The sequence below is a fragment of the Monodon monoceros genome, unplaced genomic scaffold (assembly GCF_005190385.1).
Source record: "Monodon monoceros isolate NGI ecotype Baffin Bay Population unplaced genomic scaffold, NGI_Narwhal_1 Super_Scaffold_12, whole genome shotgun sequence".
NCBI classification, from domain to species: Eukaryota; Metazoa; Chordata; class Mammalia; order Artiodactyla; family Monodontidae; genus Monodon; species Monodon monoceros.
In genome coordinates, this window is record NW_021703768.1 from 127,757,349 (window position 1) to 127,771,882 (window position 14,534).

Below are 14,534 nucleotides of genomic sequence, written 5' to 3' on the forward strand. Positions count from 1 at the left end.
TGAGCAGTTTGAGGATTAAATGAGCTATTGTATGTATTTTATTATTGTTCCCTTTTTCCTTATTGGGCTTTGGATTTAGAGTGCTATTATCCTGAATTTGAATACCAGCTCTGCCACTTCCAAGCTATGTGACCTTGGGCCAGTCATTTAACCTTTCTGAGCCATAGTTTCTACTGCTGTAAAATAGAGTTAATATTTTATGATGTTTATGAAGAGTTTTTGTGAGGAGGGACTCAAACATGGTGCCTAGAGCACCATGCCTATCATATAGTACGTGCTTGATACATGCTACGTTATTTAGACTTCAAGTTTTTGTCCCTCTTCTAAGCCACAGGAAGTGAGGACACCTAGGTCTATAGATCGTACTGGAGTGTGCTCTTTTTGCAAAGAGCTTTGGCTGCAGATTACCAGGATTTGCCATGGATTAAATTCTCAAACCACCTGGAAAGCTGTCTATGCAGCAATACGTGGTGCTGTGCCTGAGAGAATGAAAGAAAATCCCAGCCTCTCAGGGGTTTCTGAGGAGGTCCTGTCCCTTTTCCCTACTTGGGGCTGTATTATCCTGCCCTGGGCAGTACTGACAAGTGGGTAAAAGGACATGGACTTGAAGTCAGAGAGTCCTACTTTCTAGCTCTCGCTGTGTGACCTTGGGCAAGTTGCTTACTCCCTCTGAGCTTGTTTCTGAGAAATAGGAAATAGGGTTGTTGTGACTATTACATTAAATGATCTTTGTAGAGAACATTAGTAGGGTGCCTGGCTGAGGCACTGGTCAGAGTTTGAGGAGGTGATGTGTTTGCAGACAGTCAATGCCAAAGGAGAGAGGGATCCAATTAGGCATGCATTTCTAAGCCAGTAAAGGGTCTCTTTGGATCTTTGTATGATTTTTGTAAGGTAAGGAGAAAAAGGAAAAGAGGTTAGCAGTCTGGGAGGGAGGCAGATTAAAACATTAATGCTTCATTTCCAAAAGCCCTCATATACCTAAAGGGGTAATGTAGTATTCCATCTGTTTGTTTTAAAGATCAAAGTTTTCATATGTGTAATTCCTCATATCACTATTAAAATCTACACTTAACATTGAATTTTTGAAAAATACACGCACATGTTTAAAAAAATTATAAAGTACCAAAGCGTACTTTCAATGAATGAAAACTAAGCCTTCTTCCAAATCAGGTCCAATTCATCTCCCTGTTAGCAATCATTGACAGTTTCTTATGACTCCTTCCAGGTATTACCTGTGCATGTACAGCAAAACCATACAGGATTGTGCATGGATAACCGTAGCAATACAGAGTATCAATAGAAATAATTGCCCCATTAATAATGGCCCCCTACCCTGTTTTCTTTTTTTCCTATCTTCATTTATTGATATCTCTTGGAGATCTTTATAGCCATACACATAGATCTGCCTCATTTTCTCTATGTTTGCATGACAGTCCACTGTAAGAGTGAAACAGGAGGGAAGGGGGCAGGGCACAACTTTTAGAAGAATGACGTAGCCCAAGGACATGACATAAACTGATTAGAACCAAATAGGTCCAAGATGGCAGATGAGCCGACTTTCCACTAGACCTTGAGCCTCAGCATACGCTCATTGTAATACATCAGCAAGCTAAATGACACACCCACAGGCGCCATGACAGTCCCAAGGCTGACCCTAAAGGTCGAGAAGTGGGTGGTGGCCCAACTTCTGGAAATCCCCACCCCTTCCTCAGAATAGCTGGAATACTCCTCCCACTCATTAGCCTATGAAATTACCCACCCCTATAAAAACTGACAACCCCATATCCTGGTGCCTTTCTCACCTTCTGAGATGGCCCACACTCTGTGGAGTGTGTTTCTCTCTAAATAAATCCACTTCTTACCTATCACTTTGTCTCTCACTGAATTCTTTCTGTGACGAGACATGGAGAACCTGAGTTTCATTAAGTCCTGAGAACAGGTGTGTGGTCTCAGTTAAAAGACCATGGGTTCAAGTCCCAGTCTGAGTTGCACGGTTTCAAGAGTGCACTGTATTGTATCTACCCAGTCCCATATAGCTCGACATTTGGGTTGTTTCCTGTCTCTACTGCAAGCAGTGCTTCAGTGAATAATATTACACTGGGTCTTTGTTCATAGGTAGAAGTTTAACAGTTAAAGGTACATACAGGCACATATATATATATATATATATTTTTTTTTTTTTGCAGTACGCGGGCCTCTCACTATTGTGGCCTCTCCCGTTGTGGAGCACAGGCTCCGGACGCGCAGGCTCAGCGGCCATGGCTCACGGGCCCAGCCGCTCCGCGGCATGTGGGATCTTCCCGGACCGGGCACGAACCCATGTCCCCTGCATCGGCAGGCAGACTCTCAACCACTGCGCCACCAGGGAAGCCCAGGCACATATTTTTAATCACCCTTCCTGAGTGATTAGCTTTGTTTGGGAAATACTGATTCAGGTGATATTCTTAGGAGCATTCCTGACCCAAAACACCACCCATCCATTCTCTCCACAAAAGTGTATTTCCTGGGGTCTTGCCCATGCTTTCTTCTGTTACTAAACACAAGTCCGTGTGCCAGATGCACAGTAAGGCTAAACAAACTGAAATGTCGGAGTTTGGAGCAGAGAAAGGTTTATTGCAGGGCCATGCAAGGCAAATGGGTGACTCAGGCTCAAAAACCACCGAACTCCTGACGGCTTTCAGGGACAAATTTTTACAGGCAAAATTTGGGTTGAGGGCTGTAGAGTGTGTGACTTTTTTCTGATTGGCTTGGTGGTGAGGTAACGGGAGAGTTTGTTCTTACTTAGTTGAGGCATGCATCGTTAAGGTGCCTGGGCTCTTCGCTGTGGCGTGCAGGTTTCTCTAGTTGTGGCATGCGGGTTTCTTCTCTCTCTAGTTGTGGTGCGCGGGCTCCAGGGCACATGGGCTCTGTAGTTTGCATCATGCGGGCTCTCTCACTGAGGCATACAAGCTCAATAGTTGTGGCTCTCGGGCTTAGTTGCCCTGCAGCATGTGGGATCTCAGTTCCCCGACCAGGGATCCAACGGGATCCAACGGTGTCCCCTGCACTGAAAGGTGGAGTCTTTACCACTGGACCACCAGGGAAGTCCCAGTTCCAGGAATCTTGTGCTCAGCCTGAAGTTATCATCTTCCACCTCGGCAGAGGGGCCTTAGTTCCTGCAGAAGAACTCAAAGATATTGTTATGTATCTTCTTTCAGGAAGAACTAAGACCCTGCCCCAAGGCTGCACTATTGTTTCTTGACTTCTCCTTTATCTCTGCATTCCCTCCCTTCCCTGACTAGCAACTGTTTGAACCTCCCCTTTGGAACTCAAGGAAGGTCAAGGAGGCCGAAGTCTTTTTCCAGCAAGTAAGAAACGAGACATGGAAAGGATTTGTACCAGGAAGGGCCCCACAGAGTCTCACTCCGTTTCATTTCCACCTCCATTCTCAGACCTTTGGGAGAATTGGCAGAAACAAAAGGTTGAAGTTGTGTTCTGGAGGGGTTTGCAGAATTTGTTTGCCAGTAGAAAGACTAGTAGGAGGCTGGGTACTCTCCCTTAGATGACTACATCAGGGTTCTCACCGCTGGCACTATTAATTTGGCCCCCTTCATCATGGGGGCTCTCCTGGGCTTCCCAGGCCTAGGCCTCCATCCATTAGATGCCAGTAGCCCCTCTACCTAGTTGTGAAAAGATCATATGTCTCCTGGGGGCAAAATCTCCTCCATCTTGAGAACAAGCGCTCCAGACACTTCCATGGTGGTAAATTACTCACTGAACATTTACTAAGTATCCAGCATCTGGATCCTGAGGTAAATGACCACAGGAAGATGCCAGCTTGTTCTCTCCTGTGGAAGACAGTCACAGCCACCTGAAGGGTCTTGTCCACATTCTCACTCTGGTAATCCATTTCCTCTTCCTTTCTTCCTACCCACTATTAGACAGCAAAACCATACAGGATTGTGCCTGGATAACTATAGCAACACAGAGACAACACAGTACATGAACACAGTCACATTGTAAAACTTTCCAATAATATATTATCCTTGTTGCTCCCACCCTAGGGGAATCCCTAAGGGGAATGGCTTGTTTTAAATTTAGAATTCTTCCCCGGTGCACTTACATACCTATTTTAACATACAGAAATCAGGCGTTTTGGTTTTTCGTTTTTAACATAAATGGGAATTCACTGTGTGTTTTGTTGAACTTGATTTTTGTCAGTTAACAATCCAATTAACAACTGGAGACAGGCTCATATCAGTGTAGTTCGACCTCATTCTCTTTTAAACTGCTGCATAGTATTGTATACTATGGGCATATTACCGGTTAATCAGTTTGCAAATTGATGAGCAATTACGTTTTCAGTTTTTAAATATCATAACAAAGCTGACAGTGCTGTAATGAACACGTAGTACATGTCTCTTGGTAAAAAGAAAACACATGGCTATCAAGCAAGAAGGGAGATATACACAATTTTAACAGACTGCCAAACAGCCCTACAAAAAGAGATGTTATCACTTAAAATTCCCTCCAAATGTGATTAAGAATAGATTTGACCCCCGTCACAGGCCACCTGGGTTAAATTACCAATCTGAATTTGAAGTGTGGCCAATCCGCTCTCCTTTGCGTTTCAATTTGTAAAGTCTTGTTGTAAAATGCAAATTTCTTAGTTCACCCTTTAAGAAACCTTTCAGGGGCTCTCCAACGCCCTCAGAATAAAGTCCAAATTCCTTAGCAAGACTAACGTAATCCTGGAGGTTCCTTACTCCAGAAAACCTCTAGCAGCTTCTCTCCTCTGAGCCGAGTTCCCTCCAGTGCCCCCATAGCCCCAAACGCCCGTTCCCCAGTTTTGGAAGCTCCCGGCACGGCGCAGAGGCACTGTTTGTTGAATGGGTGACAGCGGCAGGAACAGCATCTCGGTCATCTCTGACCCCAGCCCCTGGAGCTCAATAAATGCTTATTGAGCAAGGCCAGTGCGGGAGAGGGGCTTGGGGGGCCAGAGGGACGCTCCTACTTTGCTCCTGGAGCCGCACCTCCGACCCCACCAGGCTGCTGCCTGCGCCCCATCGGCCCCAACAGAGAGGCCTCAGGTGCTTCATTTCCAAATTTGCAAAACAACGAGAGCCCCTTCCGCAGGGTCACATGCCTGGAAGGAGAACCTACAGAGGCGGTCTCTGCATTTCCATAAAAAATGCTCATGTGATCAACAGAGGGCCCAACAAAACAGTAAGAGTCCTGGATAGGACCAGGCTGGAGTGCCACTTATCCCCTAAAGTATTTTGGGAAAGCTTCAGGGTGTTTCATATAGTTCTTTTTTTTTTTTTAATATAAACTTATTTTTGGCTGCGTTGGGTCTTTGTTGCGGTGCGCGAGCTTTAGGCACGTGGGCTCAGTAGTTGTGGCGTGCAGGTTCTAGAGCGCAGGCTCAGTAGTTGTGGCGCACGGGTTTAGTTGCTTCGCGGCATGTGGGATCTTCCCGGACCAAGGCTCGAACCCGTATCCCTTGCATTAACAGGCAGATTCTTAACCACTGAGCCACCAAGGAAGCCATTATATAACACTCTGAGAATCAACCTTTTAAAGACTGCAACGACCTGAAGAAATAAGCCCTCACAGCCACAGCAACTGGAAATCTGAATGACAATGGTGGTGACGCCCAGGATGCTGCAAGAAGGCCCAAGCCCATCGGAGAATTTACAAACTCCCGTTTCTCGGTGAACACCCACCAGCCAGCCTGCCGCAGCACTTGCCGAGAACAGCAGGGTAGAAATGGGTGTCCTCAAATTCAACGGTTTTCACCTGCGACCTTTTTACAGGATCTTAGGTAAACAACGGGAGTTACTTTCTCCTCTGGCTTTCGTTGAACAGTTGTTCCACAAGAGTGCTGACTAATGGTGGGAGCCAGCAAGTGCCCTTAGGCGGCCTCATGGAAATAAAAAAGTTGGTATAAGAAAGAAAAACAAAACAAAACAACCAAACAACGGGAAACTGTACCACCTGGCTCCAGTGATACCAAACTGTGAGGAAAAGGCGGGAGAGGGGTCCTCAGGGATCGCACCCAAGAAGGGAAGAAAGAAAAAAGGACAGAAGCCTGAGCCCAGACAGCCTCAGAACCGCCCCAGAGAGCACGGCGCACCCGGGGCTAGGTCTCCTCGGTGCGGCCCAACCTCTGCGTCAATCAGCTCTTTCCCGCGCTGTGATTGGTGGGCTTCCTTGGCCACCCTGGCGCCCACCTCCTAGTTGCTTGGGGTTTACTTCCCCAAAGTACACGGGCCCCACCTTGTGGAGCAACCGCTCCTGCATGGAAAGCGGATCTCCGCCCTGGGGAAGACGTTGTAACGAATGGGAGCACCCTCAAACATTTATTGGCTACCGTGGATATCGGTCAAAGAACTTCCCACCCTCCTTCCCACCGTACCTTTCAGTTATTGGTCTCTCTTAGTGCCAATCCGTTACTAGGGAAACGAGCTCCTCACAGTCTCATAGGCATGAGTCAAAGCCAATCAAGAGCCACGCCTTCATCCTGAGTCAGTACCCAATTGCTGCTCGAAGAGCCCAGGGTGCGCAGTCGGGATTGGCTACCAGACTGCCCGACCTGGCCGCAACAAGTTAGGCTGAATCGCCCTTATATAGCCCGGCGACGGAACACGCGTGTGTGCGGACGCAGTTGCGTGAGGGGTTTTTTGCTTTTTGCGGTGCTGTGGAGCAGAGCTTGTTCCTCTCCCGCTCAGCCGTGCAGGTACGCCGAGGTGTGGGCGGGGCTGGGCGGCCCCGGGACGAGGACGAGCTGGGGCTGTGGTGAGAAGGAGACGTCCTAACGGCGACCGCGCGAGGCGCGCCTCCCCCCCCCTCCGCAACGGCCGCAGGCGCGCGGCGGACGTACGGGCGCGCGGAGGCTCTTCGCCCCCCGCCCCCACCGGCCCGGCGCGCGTGGCCGTGGCCGCGTCCGCCGCCTGCGCGTGCCGCGCCCAAGGGCCACGGCGGGCGAGAGCGAGCTGCGGCCGCCGCCCGGGTCCAAGGGTGATCTCGGGGGCCTGGGGCCCCGCGCGGCCGGCTCGGTAGCTTTTCCCGCCTGCCCCCCCGCCCCCCTCCGCGCGCCAGCCGAGTCCTTCTTTCTCTGGCGGGGGTCTCCAGCTTAGCCCAGACCAGAGGAGGTTTTTCTTTGGGTGGGGGACACGAAGGTGCGATGAGAATTTCTCGGCTCGGGAAGCAGAAGTGCTGCTTCTAGGTTTTACTAGGAGTAACGCGGGGAGCAGCGAGTTCGTGGATATTGAGTGATGATAATAGCTAACATTTTTCCAAGCCCTAGCTGTGTGCCAGGCACTGTGCGGAGTAACTTGTGTGTGTCTTCTTTACTCCCGAAATGCCCCGTTGAGGTATGTACGGTGCTTTCCCTCTTTTTACAGCGGACTCGAAGGCCCAGAGGTGGAGTGACACGGTCAAAAGCACACAGACCGTAAGGGGCAGGTATTTGTTTGAACCTAGGCGGTCTGACTCCCAGTCCCCGGACCTGTTTTATTCTTTGTCCCAGCGCCCTGTGCGGCTCTAGGGCATCTTTGCCCCCAGAACGCTATTCCCTTGGGGTCAGCATCAGCCTCGGAAGGCCGACTGCAGCGGCATTTGTACTTGGGCCAGTTGAGGGCTTCCAGGGAGACGAGGGTTGGACGTGGGATTATTTCAAAGGAAAAGAAAGGGTTTTTTGGGCTTCTTTTCTACAGATATTCCTACAGGTAGCTGATGGATGTGCTGCCCTAAAAGCTTCTGGGAAAAGCGTAGAGTAAAATGAATAAGCCCCAATGATCCTGGACAGTGTTCCTCGTCAGATTTGAAACTTAGAGCCTGATGATGGGAGGTTCCCGCTAGCAGGAAGTTAGGCTCTGATATTAGATCTTGAATCTTCTTCCTTTTTTAATTGGAGCAGGCTTTTGAGAAAGACCCTCGAGAAGACAGTTGAACTTCCTCGATTTATGTAGTTGAAGAAAATGAGGTTGCAGAGCGATGAGTTTCAAATCTGGCCATGACGTATAAGTGAAAATTTGAAATTGGAGTGGAAAGCTTGGTGCCCAGTTACAGTACGAATTTGACCTCTGTGGAGCCTCAGCTAGGTGAATTAGGGGTGATTGAGAGGTGTTGGAAATCTTACCCTTATGGCAGTTGGGAAGTTCTGTGGATGAAAACTTGTCTACATACATTTATTTAGCATTGTGTGTATGCTCTTGTTATATGCAAACGTAGAAGACACCTTCAAAGACTTGAGTGTAAATTTTTCTAGTAGAGTTATATCTGAGATTTTTTAAAAACCAGTTTATTCCTTGACTTAATGAAATAATAAATGTTCCTGTGTTGCAGGTCCGCATCATTACTTTGCATCACAAATGTCTCTACTTGAGCTAAAGCTACATTAAAAGTTTTGGAGCTAGCTCTTCCGAATTAATTTTGATTGGAATGGCTGTCGACCATTTTCCTTTCTCTCTTTTTTTTTTTTTAAAGAAGTTTATCTATTTTGTTTGTGCAGACACTTTTTTTAGAATTGGTCTTTGTATAAGAATTGTTTTTGCTGCTAGAGGGAACACATAATTTACATCTTTGTAAGTAAATTAAAAAGCTGTGAGGAAACAAACATTTTTGTTTCCATTTACCCAGTAATTTCCATATTTCTTAACAGAAGGTAGCAGTAGATACAGGATCAAAATAGCTTATGGACAGGTTCCAACACCTTTGTTGGTGTTGCCATGAATGACATATAGCTTTAGAGTATAACATTGTTTTCTTTGGAACTTGCCTTGTAGCAGTTCCAGTTACCTGCATTTATATACACCAGTTAGCTATTGAATTAACATTTTAAGTTATCAAATGTTAAAACACTAATGATCTACATTTAAACTGTTAATGAGTCCACTAATTATTCCTTGAGGTAAAATATATCAGAATGAAAGTTCTTTGTGTATTATTTGAGGGAAATTTTTGTTAGTTTCCCCTTCAGATATTTTAAAAAATACTGTTCTTGGCTTCAGGCAAATGGTTATCGGTTGGGTAGGAATATGAAACCTGGTATTTCACAGATTGGTAGCCCAGTTGATTGCTTGTGTATTCATTGATCAAGAAGAAATGAATTGAAGCAAATTGATAATACAAGACTTGTCTGCCTGTCTTCAATCCAAGCTAGAGGTTACTTTTGCTGTTAAAATCCTTTGAATCTAAGCTTTTGTATCTCTTCTAACTGGTAGAAAAGTAGGTAGTTCTTTGTTCTTTTATTTAACTCACTTTAGTTTGCTGTTCTCAGCTGACAGTCTGCTAAGGGAACATCAGGAGATTTGGTAATGTTTCTTGGTGACCTACTTCACAGCAGTTTTTGGTAATTTACATTTTTTTTTAAACTTGTTTCAGTACTTTGCCTGGAAAGTAAAGGGCAGAAGTTTGTTTTAAATTTTTATAGGTTTGTGAATTGTATATGGTTCTTAGGACGGATGGGGCAGTGTTAAAAAATGAAATTCGGTATAAAGCCTGAATGTGTGACCTAAACCAGTTTTTCTTTTTGCTAGTTTACTAACATTACCCACTTGGTCTTTCAACATTTTGCAGTTAGATTTGTTTCTTAAAATACTTCAAAATTCAAATATGCATTGTATATTCATTTAATTGCACTTTAAGACTTCCTTGGACAAAATTTACTGACTCTAAAGAGGGAGATAATTGTTAAAGTAGGTAGCTAAGAAAAAAAGGCCCCCCCCCCATCAGTTTTTAACACCTAGTGGGACCTTTAGTACAGTACTATCCTTCCAGCCATGGAGTTAAACTTAAGATTCAGCAACTGTAATCACACTTGTAGTTGGTGATCACGCTGTGGTGAAGAACTAAGTTTGTTTTTAAATCTCAAAAGTCAGCTTTCTGTTTGTTTGTTTATTTATAGTATTCTTGGTCACCCTCTCTGGCTTTGGTTGGGAAAGCTTAATTGCAAGCCTGATGATAAGGTGAAGAGGGTGAAGAGTTAGGAAAAATCTGCACATGAAGAGTGGGAAGAGGGGGCTTAACAAAGCAGAAAGTTATTAAAAGTTCTCTTGTAGGCTGTGGCCTTTGTAAATAAAATCAGATCTTTAGATTTTAAGTGATAAGATTTCCACTTCTGCATTCTGGCCAATCTGTTATGTCATATTGCTTGGCTGTTTAGCCTGGGTGCTGTATTTCAGGTATTTAATAAAAAGTAAATATTAGAGATGGTAAGATATGGTTCAGAGGATAAAAAGCTGGCTTCCTAGATGGGACACACTTCAGCTTAGTAGGAATGTCATCCTTGGTGGCTGTTAAGTGGCTTTGTGGCAGCGTCATTGCTTATTTGTATAGCTGTTTATGTATTTTTAAAGTGCATTCACACATCTTAGGTTTTCTCATGTTTTTGCATATAAGACCTGGAGCTCTGTAACCTAAATAGTTGTCTAAACTATTTTGTAAAGCAAGTGGTGTAACTGGTAAGGATATGTGCTAGATATATTTCCTTGTTCAGAAACTTTGAAGGTTTTAGAATTTCCTTATTCAAAAAATCTTTGAAGGTTTTAGAAGGCATCACTGGCACCTACCTGCCTTTCCAGGGTTTTTTGTTTGTTTGTTTTAACAACTGCGCCTCAAGTATATCCCATGTTTATGGGCTATCTTGAGCTTACTCCTAGGGATTCCTGGCATACATCCACCTATGCTTTATGAGATCTAAAGCATAGGAAATTCATGTTTTCAAGGAATTTCATATATGAAGCATTAGTATATAGTTAACAGTATTTTTTCATCTTGGTGAGAAAGGACAGATTGTTGCTTAATTATAAACCTAGCTGACTAGCTTTTAATGCTGGATTGGGGAAGGGATGTTCAAAACCAAGAAAAGTTAGTGAATTAATTTTGTCAGTTCTTGAATTTTTTTCTCTTGAGGAAACATGTTTTTTGAGGTAATTTTGTATTTACAGACAAGTTGCAATACAGACATGTTTTGTATACCCTTTACCTAACTTCACTAATGTTAACGTCTCACCTAATCATGGTACATTTTTCAAAAATAAATTGACATTGATAAAGTATTATTAACAAAGGCTTGACCTTATATGGATTTCCTTAGTTTTTCCACTAATGTCCTTTTTTTCTGTTCTAGGATCCAATCCAGGATACCACATTGCAGTTAGTCCTCCTGTCTGCTTGGTTTCTCTTCTCTGACCTGTGACAGTTTCTTGTATTTTCTTTGTCTTTAATGACCTTGACACTTGATCTCAGTTTGGTTATACTTGGTGTTGAGTAGACTGAGGTTATGGATTTTGGGAAGAATACCACAGAGGTGACTGAGCCTTCTTACCGCATCACGGGGCACATAATACCATCCCTAGTTGAATTTAAATTAACCTTGATCACTTGATTAAAGTGGTGTGTACCAGGTTAGTATTTTTTTCCTTTCCATATTCTTTTTATGAGAAGCTAGTCACTAAGGGAGGAAAATCTTTGAATATGTGGACATATATTAAAGCTACCGCTGTAGTTACTAAACATTTGGGGGGAAACACTTTGAACTTAGGCAGATATTCTGTTTCTCTAAATTTTCCCCGCTTAATGTTAGCATTCATTAGTGGATCTTGCCTGCAGCTCTTAATGGTGCTGTTCTCATGGTGATTCTTTATTTCCCTTGTTTCTTCTCCGTCATTTGAAATTCTTAGGTAAGAAAGATTTGTCTCTTCTCCCCATTTTTTTAATTCTTCATTTTCCCATTTTTTAACAGTATTTACCCATTAATTTTTAAATTTTTAGTTATATCAGTATGGGCTCATGGATATTCTTTGGGGTTGTAATCCAGTGTTCTCCTAACTTATTTTTGGTTTTTTTCTTATTACTTCATTTTTTGAATTGTTCCAGTTTTGACTCTTGTGTTCTTTTGATGTTCCCGTGTTTTTTTTTTTTTTTAAGCATTTTCTTTCTTTATCAGGTACTTCAGGCTCATGTTGTATTTTGCCTGTCCTGTGTCTCCAAGAAGTTGTCAGGAAGAATTTTGAAGGAGGGTGACAGGTGGTAAATGTCAAGAGTTTGGAAAGTAGATTGAACTGTAGTAGATGTAGTGATAGTTAATGCTGCTCTTGCTCTGAGCAAAAGCGGCTTGGTTTCTGTAGTTTTTTCTCTGGTCTGGGAAAGCATTTTTATTTCTCATAACTAAGCCAAATTTCAAATGTTTGAATACATAGCATAACTTTGCAACAAAATTTGCAACATATTCATGTTAGTACACAGAAACCCTCGCTGTTTATTTTTCCGTAGTGTTTTAGATAGGTTATTACAAAAGAGTAAAAAGATCCCTTAAATGTCATTGTACTCAGAATTGACAGTTAACATTTTGAGTCACTCTTTTAAATTTCCTTTTTTTCCTGTACACGTTCCCGTTCTGCTCTCTTCCCCTGAGATGACCTTTTGTCTTTCCAAGCTATTATATTGGTGGGTTAAAAAACAGCTTTATTGAGGTATAATTGACATACAATAAATTGCACATATTTCAAGTGTAGAATCTGATAGCTTTTGGCATTGTTTATACCTATGAAACCACCGCAATCAAGATAGTGAAAATAGCTATCATCCCCAAAAGTTTTCTCATGCTCCTTTGCATTCCCTCTTTCCTATCCACTCTCCCTCCTCTTCTGCCCCCAGGGATCCCTTATCTGCTTTCTGCCACTGAAGATCAGTTTATACTTCCTAGAATTTTTATGTAAATGGAATCATACAATATGTGCTTTTTTAAAAAAAATTGCTGAGTAATACTGTTTGTTCTGTCCTGTAAATATACCACAATTTGTTTATCCATTCACCTGTTGATGGACATTGGTTTGTTTCCAGCCTTTAGCTATTACAAATAAAACTTCTTAAGAAACCGCCTAACTTGTACAACGTGGTTGTACCATTTTACATTCCTGCCAGCAATGTTTGAGGGTTCCATTTCCTCGATATCCTGGCCAACGCTTTATTATCAGCCTTTTAAGTTGTCATTCTGACAGGTGTGTAGTGGTACTTTACTGTGGTTTTAATTTGCATTTCTATAATTACTAATGGTGTTGATGTTCACCATTTTTCATGTGCTTATTTGACATTCGAATAATTTCTTTGATGAATTGTCTCTTCAGATTTTTCGCTCATATTTTTTGTTTTTCAATTTTGAGACTTCTTTAATATATTCTGTATACAAGTTGCTTTGCAAATAGTTACCTCAAGCTGCTTTGCCTTTTCATCCTCTTGATAGTGTCTTTGCAAAGTGAAAGTTTTTATTTATTCGTTTATTTTGGCTATGCCGTGCGGCATACGAGATCCTACTTCCCTGACCAGGGATCAAACCTGCATCCCCTGCAGTAGAAGTGCGGAGTCTTAACCACTGGACCGCTAGGGAAGTCCCTGGAAGGTTTTAATTTTGATGGAGTTCACATTATCAATCTGTGCTCTTATAGATCACGTTTTTAGTGCTGTGTCCAAAAATGATTCACTGTCATTCAGATGTTCTGTAGAAGTTTTATAGTTTTAGGTAAAACCTAAAACTATTAAGTAAATTTTAATATTCTGTGAGTCTTGAATTGAGGTTCTCTTTATTTCTATATATGGATGTGCAGTTGTTCCAGCACCATTTGTTGAAAAAAGTATCCTTTTTCTACTGAATTGTCTGCACTTTCGGAAATCAATTGTCCATTTATGTGTGAATATATTTCTTTATTCTGTTTCATGGATCTATTTGTCTGTTTTTACATCCAGGCTGTTTTAAAAATAAATTTACCAATGTATCTATGAACAATACTGCTATTGTTTTGTGTATACTAAAAACAAACATTTCAAGGCTATCATACAGTACTTATTTGGCAAGTGACTTTTTGTTTTCTTTAAATCCAAGCTGATTTATTTATCTTTAAAAAATTTATTTATTTTTGACTGCGCAGGGTCTTCATTGCTGTGTGCAGGCTTTCTCTAGTTGCAGAGAGAGGGGCTACTCTTTGTTGAGGTGCGCGGGCTTCTCATTGCGGTGGCTTCCCTTGTTGTGGAGCACGGTCTCTAGGCGTGCAGGCTTCAGTAGCTGTGGCGCACGGGCTTAGTTGCTCTGTGGCATGTGGGATCTTCCCGGACCAGGCTTGAACCCGTGTCCTCTGCATTGGCAGGAGGATTCTTAACCACTGTGCCACCAGGCAAGCCCAACTTATTTTGTTTCTGAGATCTAGTTCATGCTGACTTTATGACTGCTATAAATAGGGTGACTTTATATCTCGGTTTCCCAGGAACACTCCTAGTTCACTCCAGTTAAGCTGGCGTAATTATTAATTGTATCACTTTTTAATCTTTTTTTTAAGTGCCCATATGATAATCTTACATACAGCCCGCTCCATGATGTGAATAAACTGCAACTTAATCCATTACCCCTTTGATGGATATGTGAATTGTTACCTGTCTTATGTTTCAGAAATAGGGTGGCATTTACTTTCTCTGTTTATATCTTGTGTAAATGGGTGAGTTTCTCTTGTTTATATATCAATCTACAAGAGAATTGCTGGATTCATCAGATTGGTTTT

At 42.9% G+C, this 14,534-nt stretch overlaps 1 protein-coding gene across 2 annotated transcripts in view; it reads left to right on the top strand.

The window, feature by feature from the left end:
- Nucleotides 1–6,474: 6,474 nt before the first annotated feature.
- G3BP1 (G3BP stress granule assembly factor 1) overlaps nt 6,475–14,534 on the top strand; it is a 31,162-nt gene continuing 23,102 nt past the window's right edge. The window contains exon 1 of one of the 2 annotated variants that reach the window (XM_029216220.1): nt 6,475–6,718. The gene's annotated coding sequence lies outside the window, so the exon portion shown is untranslated. The remainder of the gene's footprint in view (nt 6,719–14,534) is intronic. The other variant, XM_029216221.1, reaches the window with a different exon arrangement.